The 13693-nt window shown below is 39.9% G+C and overlaps 1 long non-coding RNA gene across 2 annotated transcripts in view; it reads left to right on the top strand.

Moving 5' to 3' along the window:
• Positions 1–3919: 3919 nt before the first annotated feature.
• The window catches only part of LOC138266640 (uncharacterized), a 197916-nt gene continuing 188142 nt past the window's right edge, over positions 3920–13693 (top strand). For both annotated transcript variants that reach the window (XR_011199593.1, XR_011199592.1), the window contains exon 1: positions 3920–4233. This is a non-coding gene — a long non-coding RNA (uncharacterized lncRNA). The remainder of the gene's footprint in view (positions 4234–13693) is intronic.

Raw genomic sequence — 13693 nt, 5'->3', positions numbered from 1 at the left:
AGTAATGTCTGGTTCCCAGGGGGAAATTAAACAAGCCAGGTCCCTATACAAAGCAACTTTGTCTTATGCTAAAAAGCAGTGGGAGGATTCCCTGTGGCAGGAATTATTAGATGCTTCCAGAGAGAAGAACAATAAGCGTTTCTGGGAGCTTCTGTCTAAAAGGGAAAATGGAGGTAGGAGTTGTCCCAGCAACCATATCCAACCAGAAAGCTGGGTAGAGCATTTTACTACTCTCTATGCCCTACCAGAGGGCCCAATGGACACCAATGTGGTCCACTCTCCAACAGAATTGTTGGAACCAAATTCCCGTATGGCCCCCCAAGTGGAGTCTCAGTGTGTCCCTGAGCGTTGCCTCATTTTTAAAATAGAAGAGACCCTTGAGGCTATAAATAGCCTAAAACCTGGCAAAGCACCTGGACCAGATAAGCTTCCTGGAGATCTTTATAGATCAGAACCACATATCTGGTCCTGGTATATAAATGCCATCTCAAATAGTATAGCGGCAGGGGGGCAAATTCCAGGTACATGGAAGGGGGCAGAGATCATACCCATTTATAAAAAGGGGAATGCTAATCTCCCAGCCAACTACAGGCCAATTAGCCTTATAGACAACCTACAAAAGATCTTTGCAAAACAAATTTTACAGAGGTTAATCAATTGGGTTGAGGAGTACCAAATCCTTTCCCATCTACAGGCAGGGTTTCGTGCAAAAACAAGCACGATAGACCAGGTTTTTCGATTGGCCATATTGCATTGGAAATATGTACTTGTGGCCAAACAATGCCTGTATGTGGTATTTATAGACCTGCGATCGACTTTTGATTTGGTCCCAAGAGCCAAACTGTGGGAAGTGCTGGGTAGATTGGGAATCCCAGAGGATCTATTACTCCTGTTAAAACGACTGCATGAGAACACTTATGCCCAAGTGAGGTGGGGTGAACAAGGCGAATTGACAGAACGGATTCCAATCAGAAGAGGAGTTCGCCAAGGTTGCGTGTTAGCCCCCCTACTGTTTACTATATTTATCAACGAAGTAGTAAAGGCTGTGTCCACAGGCCAGAATGATGCCCCTTCCCTGAATACACAAAAAATCCCTATCCTGCTCTTTGCCGATGATTCACTCCTCATTTCTAAGACACCAATGGGGTTGCAGACCCTTGTTGACCGGTTTAACCAATTCTGTAGCGATTATGGGCTGGAGGTTAACATTAACAAAACAAAATTGATGGTCTTATCCAAGGGACCTAGGAAAAGATGTTCCATCCACATTGAGGGAGTACCGCTGAAGGAAGTAAGCTCTATAGATTACTTGGGAGTTAGGTTAACCAGTAAACTACTATGGGAAGAGCAGATTACGAAAAGTGCAGGGCTCCTTCAACATAGAGCCTCATCCATATTGCGTTTTTATCAAAGCTCCTTTACAAAGGTTGTTTCCCCAGCAATAAAAATTTACACGGCTAAGGCTCAAAGTGCAGCCCTGTACGGAGCGGAGGTATGGGGTTACGCTAACTGCAATAAGATCAGTGTGGGGGAAAACAACTTTGCAAGGGCTTTAATTGCATGTCCACGCACTACACCCTTGCTTCCATTATTTCTAGATCTGGGGTTAAGCCGAGTAGCAGATCTAGCTACTCTAAGACCTCTCCTTTATTGGATTAGATTATGGACAACCCCTGAACTAGATATATATAAGACCGCATTACTCGATTTACTGAAATGCCAAAATGCTAATACTCTTCCCTGGATTCGCCATGTGGCCCATTGGCTTAGGCTTTTGGGCTTGGGCGACTATTGGGAAAATCCCCACAAATTAGAGAGACGGCACAAAAATGTTTTAAAGTTAACCTATTGGTCTTATGTTAAGGACAACTACATAATCCATAAATCCCATGGTCGCTTAACTAATTCCTTTACTGATATTAAATGGTCCCCAAAGTTTGAATCCTATTTGGATGTGATACCGGACTTGCAAGGCAAGAGCTTATACGCAAGGTTTCGTTTTGGCTCACTGCCCCTGATGTCATTGATTCATAGGTGGGGGTCGATTAATCTTCCCGATACATGCCCTGCCTGTGGCAGTATTTTTGAAACCATTGAGCATTTTATGTTCTTCTGCCCAGCCTATGCGATTCCGCGAACAAAATGGATCCGCAAGATTTGCAGGGACATGGGATTCAAGAATTGCTCCTTGGCTCTACGGGTTCTAAAAAGCCATAATTCAGCTGACGTAATTCTTTCAGTAAGTAAGTATTTAGCAACAGCTTGGCGCATACGTTGCCATCTTCAAAAAGTTATTTAAGGTCTTATCTCTATATAGGTAAGATTTAGAGCCATATGTGCAAATCAAGTTATTGTTTTAATATTTTACACCTATTTACAGACATGTATCTATTTATTTACTTAAGAATTATTATATTCTGTTTTATGTGCTTTTATGGTCATTGATGAACTAAGTTGATGATGAAGATGATCTGGATGAATTGGGTTGGATAGGGCTTGGAATAGATTTTTCAGACATTATGTAGGTAATCATTATGTGTTTCTGCCATTTTAACACTAGTTTTAGCCATAAAGAGCTATTTTTTATGCATCTGTCTGGTACTCGTGCCATTTTAACATGAATCCGATAACCATTTTAAGTTAATATATAAGCTTTTTATCACACTGTGCTTGTGTCTTAACGACTTGACAGTGCTTAAATTTGCCAAATGATTGTGCCGGTAGTAGGCTCTTTTTGTTAAAGTATGCCATCTAAATTATTAAGGAATTATATTATTATGTAACATCAAATCAGCACTTTAAATTTTTACATCTTGGGTCGGATAGTTTGTATTTATCTTGATGATGATACCATCTGGGAAATATGTATTTTGAAATCACCCCATATTGTTTTAAGAGTTTTAAATATTTGTACTATTTTAACGTTATGAAGCAATTGTCTCAGAAACCCTGGTATCTAAATGTTAAGTTATGTATCGGGATCAATGGTGGATTATAGTAGGCCATTGCCTACAGAAGCTTTTCCTATTCTAAACCTTACTATTTTCAGCCAGTTTAAAAGTATAATGAAGAAAACGTACCTTTTTTGTACAATTTAATATGTAACTTTTATGACCTATGGTCGAATAAAGTATATGATGATGATGATAAAGCCTGAAAATATTTGGCAGGCCAAGCAGAGTAGACATCACTGCACGTACCTGATCTTGAATGGCAACATCACACCAGCTGTCAGACTACAGAATGTGACATGACAAACCAGATAGTAGACTGTGCATTACTCAATAAATCAAGTTTCAGACTGTGACATCACTGCAGGAACCATTATATAAGTATGTGACATCACACCAGGATTCAGATAACAGAGATTTTGGTATAACTCTACGAACTAGATATCAAATTGTGACAACTTCAGGAAACATGTCAGACAGTGACTTCACCAGGAAATCATACTTGTCTTCAAACAGTCGCATCACTTCAGACAGCAGATACCAGCCTGTGACTTCGCTCCTTGGACCACAAATCTAACCAGATCATTGCTCCAAGACCCTGGCTTCAGCTGGCTCAGGAAATCGAGACATTTGAATACGCATATATTGAGACAATAAAACAGTTTAATATTAAAAACAAAACTTTACAGAAACAAAGGGGGAAAATGACAAAACCAAGATTTCTGAAAAGTAGAGGGGAAAACTCAAAAGAGGGGTCGTAGTACAAAATAAATGGAAAACAGTTGTCCTGCCCCTTCAGTAGCCGGCACTGTGTCCTCTACCGTGAGCTCATTCCGAGTTAAGGTCAGAGCTCGTTAAGGTCAGAGCTAATTGGTACAGCATCTCATGTCCTCTCGCCCGCCAAGAGGCCGGATCCGACAGCTCAGAAATTACTGTACAAATTCAAGCAATTGCAGGGGCTCTTAGTATGCGTGCTCCGGGAGATGAAAGGCGCTCCGGAATTATTTAACAGTCCGCTGAAGCGTCTCTCTGCCCCCCAATGAAACACCCCTCTTTTAACATGGCAGCGCGAGGCAGGACACTGGAAGGTCACAGGAAGCAAAGCAGCGAGTCAGGGCCTCTCCCTTAAAGGGCCACTCAGCGAATGAAGTCATATCAGGACTCTACAGCCATCACAAGAAGGGAAGCAGGGAACCAGAGTTTCTCCTTCAAAGGGCCATAAAGGGAATAAAATCACATCCGGGATCAACAGTGCACCCTGTCAGCCGTCATCAAGTAAAAGGTAATTGGTGATATTCGTTGTGATGAAGGATTACTATATTGCATGTGATATACCGACAAAAGTATGGCGTCCTGTGCACTGACTATCACGATGTAGTCATTGTAAGAAGATATGCTGCTACGGATCTCGTTATACGTACCTATGCAATATAGTGGTAGGCGTTTTAGTGGATGTACTGAGTCCCCCACACTATATTTAGAGAGGGGACACCGTTCCCTTTACACATGACCGAAGGAGGCTGAGGGGCCAGCTGATCACGGAGCACTGCTGCTGTCTGCATTTATGAACACTCCATGCTTGTAACCTGCCCCCAGGATGTTTGTAAACCACCAGCGGACTAGTAGCATCCTCTTTATTAGTGAAAAAGATTCATTGGGGAGTTACCTTGAAATCGCTTGAATCTTTGAAGTAAAAGAGAACTCCAAACCATTAACCCTTCTATCACCTAATGAGCTACACATGAGCAGGCTTTTGTGCTTTGACGCGGGATAAACAGCACTGGCAGAAAACAAAAACGCATGAACCACAAGTTTACTGTTCAAAAAAAGAAACTCAGCACATTCTGTTTAAACTCTAATCGCAGTTTAAAGCAGTTTCTACCAAGTTCCAGATGCCTGTTTAAAAACAGTGCCATTTCAGACATTTCTGAGCCTAATTAATCAATGATATGTGGAAAACCTACATGTGATTTATGAAAAGTAAAATAAATAAAAATAAAAAAATTCTGAGTTATGGTAACTTTTTTTTGTAAAATAGACGTCTCCGATTTCAAGTGAGGAATAGTAGACGATCTTTGCATTACATTCTATGAAATCACTGTGAATTAATACACCCATTAGTTAGTTTTCTGAAAGACTTGCGCAGGCTTAAATGCTTTTTTATTTTATTTTCAATAAATGAACCCTTTTACCACTGCAAAGATTCGAGGAGGGTACTCTGATAATACACGAAAGGGGCCAAATAAGATCCTGGAACAGAGGATAGAATTTGCTAGTTGGGATATGTTGAAAGCTGAACACTGTGCTTAGCCAAAGGTATCATTAAGTTATCATTTATTTTCTCCAGCTATTTATATTTATCTAGTGCTTGGGGCGGTTTTGTTTTCCTAAACTAAGAATGCCCTTACACTGCCTTGTGGCACTCAAATACTCCTTCAACGTGCTCAGCAGAGACAGGAAAAGAGGTAGGCATGGACCATTAGCAAGGGAAAGAGAGAACAAGAGAGAGAATGAGAAGGGTTGATACTAAATAAAACCTTATTTCCCAGAAGTCATGTAGCTGTGGTGCGATGTGGGTAGCTGAATAAGGGGTCTGATTGGCTGGAAGATTGGGAAGAATGGAAGAAGAGGAATGGTGGGGAGTTGGGTGGGGAAAGTAAATGGAAGGATTGAATAGGATAGGAAGGAGCAAAAATGCGGAATGAGATGTGGAAGGAGCAGATGAGAGTGAGAGGAATCAGGTCCTGACAGAGAAAGAAAGCCTGTCACTTCTTAGGTCCTGGAGCCGGCTAGAGAGAGTACATACAAAGTGACTATCATTACTGTTTGGGGGTTTTCAAAGTAATTCCTGCACACAGCGGATGAAGAGAGCAGACAGAGAGACCGGAAAGGGCTAGGAGAGAGGAAGGGAAGGTGTTTCGATAAAGGAAAGCGGGATCACAATATAATGTTCTAAAGATCCTTCATAAAGCATCTAAAACTATTGTTTGGAGACCTCAATGCACTGTGCCATCTATATTCCTTGCACCCAATGTTCTCTCACTTGTGCTTCACTTGTTATTAGAAGGGTTTTGACTTTAAGACCAGCTACTATTGGCACTCCATTTCATCAGATGATCATGAAGGTGGAATGAGATTTAGGCAGCCACACTCCTTACGTCCTCCTAAACAAACAGAAAAAAAGATTAAATTCTGGTGGCAAGCTCTTCTCCGGATGCCCAAAATCTGTAGCAAGATTTAGTGGGGAAAACTCTCTCATCTGTCTAAGACATTAGTTTTTTCTTTCCATGAAGCAATGAAGATCACACTTAATATACATTTCCTTGTCTTCATTACTACAGCACTCACTACTCTGGACGTCTAAGGAAAACAATAAAAGGCCAATTAAAAAACTCCATGATGTAACTGATAAAAATAATTATGAATGTAAGCTTTGGCTCCCTGAAGCCTCCACTTGCTACCAGTGAGCTCACACATCCGTTGTTATCTGTCTTGCTCTCCTAGAGTCATTTTGGAATAAGACAAATAGAGAAAGAGGCTGGAGCACTTTAAAAAATTGATACCAATTTATGTGTTTAATAATCTACTCGAGATTCAAGAAGACTTAGATAATAGAATTGTATTCCTGTTATACAGTGCTGTTGAGGAATACAACCAACATCTGTTTCTCTCAGGTGTATTTGCATGTTTTGCTCAGACATAGTTTACTGAGTCTCATCATATAGTCAGGTACAGAATAAATAGGAAATTACACAAATTCACTTAAAGCCACTTTGCTTCTAGTATGTGATGTAGCATAATAGAATCTGCTTACTGGTCAGCAATTGAGATAAACCTATAGGAGTGCTCTAGCCTCTTTCATCAGTTGTCTTTCACCATTAACCGAGTAGGATGACCACCCCCAGTCAGACCTACAGCACTACACATTTAGCAATCAACTGCAAACCAGAATGTATTTAGTAGTTCCAACACAAGGACCACTTAAAGACCCAAATACTTCAGATGATTAGGGATAAGGTTCTGAACTAATCAGGGCACACTTCCAAAGATATCACCTGACTTCATATCTGGACAGGAAAATTGCCCAATTATCCTAACGACCAGCAAAGCCAACTTCAGATTTCAAAAATGTTAACCTCAGGTCTTAAACTGTGGAAGTACATACCAGACTTTATTGAAGATGTCGATGACCATTTAAAATTCAAGGACAATTTGAAGTTTCTCAATTTACATCAATTCTTTTGCACTAAAAGACCATGCTACTTACTCACCAACGTTCTAGACGTTTCTAGACGTTTGCCACATAAGTTTACCATTTTGCATCTTACACTGAAGCATCTACCTAACAACATCCTGTACACCCATCAGAATCATCACTTATATATGTCATTGCCGTCAAAGACCACCTTGGCTGCAGTAAGTAAACAGACTGGAGGACCTTCAATATTGGGACACTGTACATGTGTGTGTGTCTGTGTGTCTGTCTGTGTGAGTGTAGAAATGCGTGGAGATTTATGCAAGAATGCATTTCTGCCTGTGTTTGATGAACATGGTTCTTAAATATTAGGGGGTCAGTTTTCCCAAGTCTCAACTTCCCAGTTGTGTTTTCAGGTGATGTACCTGAAGTGAGAATAAGAGGAGTTTCTGGTGAGAGTCAGCTGCAGTATGTCAAAGGTTTCCTAACAAGTTGGTGAGACATTGACTTGTCATCTGAACCGCCCAAAGACAATGCCTATAGAAATCTCAGTATCTGCCCATGGCATAAAATGAGATCTGTACATAATTGGTGGGTTCACACATTGCGACTTGTTTACGCAAACCATGGAGCTCACTCTGAGATACTCGAAGAAGGAGATCCAGGTATCTAGCCTAGTGCTCGGTAGGTGTGAAGATGGATAACCTTTGTATTATCTTTTAAAGACTAATGTGACCAGACTGCAGATGAGACAGGTCACACAAGGTTGTTTATGTATGGATGGATGATCAAATTGAATGTTTTGTGTGACCCTTGAGAGTAATGACATAGGGTCTCTCATTACCAAAGAAGCCACTGATCCTACTGCTCATGCTTTATTACGTTCTCCTTGCACTGAAAAAGGAGAAGCAAACTATGCTTAATGTTTAAGGAAAGCGTAGTTCAATTACATATACCCTCAGGTATAATATATGTATATTCTAAGTTCACAATAGTCTCAAATGGTTAGTATCTCTTTGATCTGGTCCTATAAGAATGCCTAGTGTGTGCAGAAGAACAAAGGAAATATTGTTTTCTGTCAAATCCAAACAATCTGATGATGAGCAATAGACTGCAGTGGTTTTGCAGCATACAGATAAGCACAGTCATGCACAGATAAGGTCAGGCTGAGATAGGTTGCTATGAATAAAATGTAATAAATATCATGCTCTGTGTTTCTATAATATAAACCTGATCCGTTCTGTATGAAATGCAATTTGAATGTGACTGTTCCCACTGAGGCAGGTGGATTGCGTAAAGTAAGTGCAGTATAAACAAGGGGGGTACAGAGTAGTTAGCAATTACGAAGGATTGTGAGTTGAAAAAATGTAATGAACTCTGCATTCAAAATAAAATGTAGGGAACGTCACCCACCAAATCATCGCTAACATTATTAATTGTTCCATTGTTTTTCAACTATGACCATTTACTATACCAATTGGAAAAAATACTTCTTTACTTTTTCTGTGGCTGACATTTATAATTTAATATGAATGAAGGCATAGATAATAGTTGTTTAATAAGGACTTTATTAGTTGAACTTTCCAGCAAACAACATCGAGTTATCCTTCATGGACAGGGAGAGGACTGTCTTCTCCATGATTACTAGCAGGCTTTTCTTTGAAATGTAAGTACATATGATGTAATGTTATGTAAAGTCATTTCTATAGCCACATAATGGAGTCTAGGTACCTTCCAATCTTGATTTTGACGGTTAGATCACAGACCAGAATTTGATATGGCGCTTGAATCTGTGTCATGAGTGGTCAACAAATCCAATTGAGTAAGAGCACAATCTAAAGTTTGATGAAATATAGAATAGAGTCCAAAACGCGAGTTAAAATTATTATTCTTTATTTTAATTCATACAAAAAGTATAACACCCAACATGCCTATTTCCTTTAGTAATATGGAGAGTTTCTTCAGGGCTGTAGATAAAATGAACAAAGTACAAAGTATGTACCTTGGTGTGGCGGGGGGGGCAATAATGCACCAAAGCTCAACCGGATTTAACATTACACCTTTGTATCTAAAAAATAATCAAAATTAATCAATAAACATAATGCATGAAACATAAATAACATTACGAATAGTTTTGGAACAGAGATATATACAATAACCAAATCAGAAACAAAACAAACAAAATTTCATTCGATATCTTAGGGAAGAGTTCATAGTTAAGAACACATTTGCCCTACTAAACACACATGTATAACATCAATGAACCCACATCACCTATGTCAAATGCCATTACCACGTAGATTACAATATAAATCTACTAACTAGCAACCTCATTCCATGACCATACACTATGAGCTACAGTAAAAGTCATACCGAGAGAAAGTGCACCAGGATAAGCTCAACTGTCAATACTGTTTTTCCATATCCATATCATTTCGTACATCCGTTAACATGATCATGAAACTGCAACACATGGTACAACAATCCTTTAGTACAAGAACAATTGCAAGCACTAAACACATTCTTATACTTGCAAATGCCATAACTTAATAGATACTCCATGTCATCATTACTCATTAGAATATACATCACATCCCGATCAACATACTTTGAGGTCCTGTTCATATTTCAATATTAATTATAAAATGGATCAGCACGACTCGCTTCCCAAAACGAATAATTCATGTAACTTGGACGCAATCCGTAGTGTTTTATTCTGTGTATACATTATGGGCGTGATTCACAGAGGTAAAGGTACATTTTTGTGTAATTTTACATATATAGTTTTGGTATTTACAAACTACGAGTTATTAGTAAGCATACAGATATGGAGACTCCACAGTCAGGGTGGAAAGTCCACACATTAAAAAAATAAAAAGATAAGACAGGTGTATCTTTTCATGTGTGGAGTTCTTCTCCCCAACTCGGAGTCTTTGCAGTTGTAAAGTTACTATTAACTCGTAGTTTGTGAAAAAATAAACGTACACAAAATGTACGTTTACCTTTATGAATCAGACCCTATGTGGCTATTACAGAAAACGGTTTGCAAACCGTGGGAGGTCATAACATCAAACGAAATAGAACGCCTTACTAACGGTTTGATATTCTCCAAGAGCCAAATCCGTGCTTGCTTTTAGTGAAAAGCCAACTATCCTGCAACATGGATTTTGCGACACTGGTTGTTATATTGTTTTTTTAACTATGCTAATGCTTTAATAATTCCTGTCATGTTTAAACAGGATTTCCAATGTGAGTATAAACGATACAAGTGATAATTGAATTCCAATCAAAAGGCAAGTAATAAGCACTAAATAAGGATGGACTACTAACCCTGTAAAACATTGCAGTAGGAACTGAGGGACCCACGCAACACCAAAGTTAATTTCAAATAAAATACTATAAATGCTTAGCTTGGACTATGACGCCTCCAGAATAATAACACCTAAGCCAACTTGCTGGAGTAGCATGACCAACGTGATATCAGTCACGGATCAGCAAAAGTGAAACAGGATCCATCATTTGTGCAGCACTTCTATACCCACAGGGCCTTGCTTGCTGATTGTGTAATTGATGCAGAGCAGTGAATACCAGTCAATGTTCTTGTGTCCAGTACACATAGGGCCTCATTACGTCCCTGGCGGCCGGTGGTAAGCTGGCGGTAACACTGCCAACAGGCTGGCGGTGTTACTCCAGCTATTATGACCGTGGCGCAATAGCCACGGCCACACTGCCGGCCCCTCCACTATACCTTCAGGCTTTCGCCTGGCGGTCATAATCCACAGGGCAGCCCTGGGTATTATGAGTCCCCGACCGCCAGCCTGGCCACGGCGGTAAACACCGCCATGGAAAGGCTGGCGGTAAGGGGGACTTGGGGTGCCCCTGTGGGCCCCTGCACTGCCCATGCACTTGGCATGGGCAGTGCAGGGGCCCCCAGGCATAGCCCATTTCACTGCCCGAATTTTGGGCAGTGAAATGTGTGACGGGTGCTACTGCACCCGCTGCACATCAGCATTTACATCGACTCTATTACAAGCTGGCAGCAATGTTGATGTGACTTTTCCGCTGGGCCAGCGGACGGTAACACTGTTACCATCTGCTGGCCCAGCGGAAAAGTCATAATAGGGAGCCAGGAATAGCACCAGCACTGGCGGTATTCTGTCTCCCGCAGCCTCGCCAGTCTTTTTGAAAGACCACCGAGGCTGTAATGAGGGCCATAGTCAAGAATGTTAAACATATGCATTAAGCTTAATATCATATGGAGCTGTGTCATGAGTGGTATATTTGTGATTGTTTCACTCTGTGCTGGACATGTGTCTTAAACCTTTATATGCAGTGAACTATGGTGCTTGATGGGTGTAACCAAAGGCCTTGCCAAAATGACTCACTCCTATCCAGGTTATCTCTAAGCCTGGGTGAAATTCATGTTTCGCTGGCATAATCTTGTATAATTTTGCATTATGCTTGTTACACAGCATTCTACTATTATGCCACAGCTTGTCGCCCTAGGTGGCAGAAAATGAGCACAAACGGGCAAGAACAACGACAAATGGCTAAAATGTGATAAGCTACTGTTTGCGATGCTTGAGTGTTTTAGGCAATATTTTTACTGCAAAATGCATTCTTCATTCTGGTTTCCAAAATGGATGTGAAGACACTCTTGTGCTAAAACGTAGCACCAAATGCTGGTTTCACATTTCACGTAATATTCCCAACTTTTTGTGTAATTATACAAATGCAAATTATGTCTATTATGCATATTTCACATACTTCTAGTTATCTAGTGTGTATTTTGTGTGAAAATTAGAAGCATGTGTTGCTGTTTTGAAGATCATGATTATCATCTTCAGACTTATCTTACCATTGTTGAATGGGTGATGGGAGTTCTGTGTAATGTGTTCTGTTGTAGAATTGTGTGTTTTCAGAAAGGGAGTTCTGTTGTGCGCTTGCTGTTACCCTGCTGTGTTTGATAAATGTACAATGTTCTGTTTATTGTGTTGTGTTGCATGCTGTGTGTATTGTTTCTTAGTGGTAATGTTGTGAGCTTTGTAAAATCCAACGATAAGACACATCTCTGATGTGTTTGATACACATGCTTTGTGCTCGCTAATGTTTTATACATGATAATAGATGACCAGGGGGAGCCTTGAAGGTAGTTTTAGCTGTATTACTTTGCTTTCCTTGTTACAATCAAATTGAATATTGAATGGAAACTATTAAGCACAGTTGATGGCCATTATATAGTTTACCTGATTATAAAGAGTACCAAGCATTGAATGAAGACTGTTAAGGACATTAGTAGCGATATTGTGAGAGAGGTCATTTGAAGATGAATTATATGAATGACACATTAGATTAGTTTGCTTAAAGGGAATGTGAGTTCATTTTATGTAGTATATTAAAATTGAAAATGTTATTGCTTTTGCAGAATGTTCTGCTGATCTGTTTCTTAGGAAAGATCTCATTATATTTCGACTATGCATCTCACTGAGTAATTATTATATTATTTATTTATAAATGCAGCTGAACCAATCCGCTAATAGAGCGCTACACACATGCCCTCAAGGGTGCATCTCATATTCTCATTATGTAGATAACAGAAGCTAACAGTGGAGCTAAAGTAACATGTGAGTTTACATTTTGGATTCTATTCTTTCATTTGGAGTACCTTAATCAAGTACCCAGGAAGGGTGATAGTCCTTTTGATTCCGGGAGGGCATTCCCCTGTGTCTGCCTCAGGACGGATACCACTTGATTTACTGTATTATATCTATTTTTTTCCATTACGATGCAGATCCTACTCCTTGTCAGGTAGTGATAACCAGTGAAGGTGAATTTGTCATGCAGGTACGAGGGTTGAGTCAGGTGTATCATCTTGTAGGTAAAAGGTTTGTAACTGTGTCTGAAACGGTTAGGCTAGTATACGGCCTTCCCACTTAAACTACACAGAATGATATTCCCAATGTGTTCCTTGCACTCCAGAGACTGGGGAATAGAGAAAAAGCCTCTGTGTTTAAGGCAGAGTAAGTCTACAATAGGATGGAAGAGTGACTGCAAACTAATGGGTTTGATTGTTGTTTCGGCCTCATTGACAGTATTATAGATTGCCTCCAGTATAATTAAATTGTGATGGGGTTCTGTATCCAAGAAGAGTCAATGTAAATCATGAGTATGAAAAGTGGCACTGAGGTTTTCCAGTCAACCAGGTCCAGAGAACAGAGGCCAATGCTACTTGGAGGTTCTCTACTATGTTACAAAGAAGAAAGGTAGATTGTCACTCAGTCTTAAATAATTGTTTGTAGGCCCTCCTATAGTGATGTGTAGAGAACATCATTTGTATGCTGTTCTTGGAAACTGTGAATTCTGCCCACAAGTAATTTACATGGAATGGATAAATGGCTCCTAGCAGTATTTTCTAATTAAAATAAAAGCAAAATACATTTGGTTTGTGTTGCTAAATTAAGATTGTCAAAAGGTTAATATTCTTAGATCCAAGTAGGGATCCAAGTATCCCAGAGTTCAAGGGAGGCCCAACTCTTGTGACTATTTC

Source organism: Pleurodeles waltl, chromosome 11 (assembly GCF_031143425.1).
Source record: "Pleurodeles waltl isolate 20211129_DDA chromosome 11, aPleWal1.hap1.20221129, whole genome shotgun sequence".
NCBI classification, from domain to species: Eukaryota; Metazoa; Chordata; class Amphibia; order Caudata; family Salamandridae; genus Pleurodeles; species Pleurodeles waltl.
Note: the sequence above shows the minus strand (reverse complement) of the source record. Positions and strands in the feature narration are given on the sequence as shown.